A 1,150-nucleotide genomic window follows, 5' to 3' on the forward strand; every position below is an offset into this window, starting at 1 on the left:
TACGCAATTTAAAAAAAAAAAAATTCTTTTCAAGATATGCTTTTCTATTATGATGTCAGATTTGATAAATTTCAGCGTTACTTGCATTAGACAGAAGGAAATTCGAACAGCTAAGTTGGGAATGTTTTAGCTGTAGATATATCTATATGATGGAAATTGTTTTCTCCAACCTGAGATTTTAACAATCTACAGAACATTAAAACCCTGGCCAGGATAAAATCCAATGTTGTGGAATGCGATTATAAAACGCGTGATTACATCAGAAAGTTGGTTGTATATAAGTGGTAGCAGATCCTTTGACGTAGGCTACCACTTATCTAAGAGAAGGTTGTTCAGGTATAAAGCAAATATTTCGTGTTATCCTACAGTCTTAATATTCTTTTATCATATATATATATATATATATATATATATATATGTACACACACACACACACACACATATATATATATATATATATATATATATATATTATTATATATATATATATATATATATATATATATAGACTAAATGATACCGGCGTCAATGACCATAGATGTCAGGATGCCTGAAAACTTTAAATCAATCAATCAATCCTACAGTTTTACTTAACGGAATCTACCCCAAAGTTAATAAAAAATGTTTGAGATTCTCAGCGTTTCATATTCCAAAATTTACAATATATTTAAATATCAGGTTTCTAGTTATAAAAGCATCATAAAAGTGTTTTAAGCAAGTAACCAGGTTCTATGAGGAAAATAGTTTTAACACAATTTGTTCTAGAGGGTGAGGTTCAACAATACTGTATTGTTAAAAGACTAAACACTGGTCGTTTTTACCAGGGGCATCCATTCTGGGCAACCTACCGCGAAAACAAAATTTGTTATGTACTACACAGATAGGAGGGCATCTTTATTTCCTGAAAAATAATTATCATCCGTTCAAGGTATTCTTATGGAAAAGTGATGCGATTTCCCATGATGCTAAATCAACTTAGGTTGTCAGGGTAATATAATATACTTGATTCAGTGGAAATCTGCCATCCATTATTATTATTATTATTATTATTATTATTAGCTAAGCTACAGCCCTAGGTAGAAAAAACAGGATGCTCTAAGCATAAGGGCTCCAACAGGGAAAAGTAGTCCAGTGAGGAAAGGAAATAATG

Source organism: Palaemon carinicauda, chromosome 39, assembly GCF_036898095.1.
Source record: "Palaemon carinicauda isolate YSFRI2023 chromosome 39, ASM3689809v2, whole genome shotgun sequence".
Taxonomy (NCBI): Eukaryota; Metazoa; Arthropoda; class Malacostraca; order Decapoda; family Palaemonidae; genus Palaemon; species Palaemon carinicauda.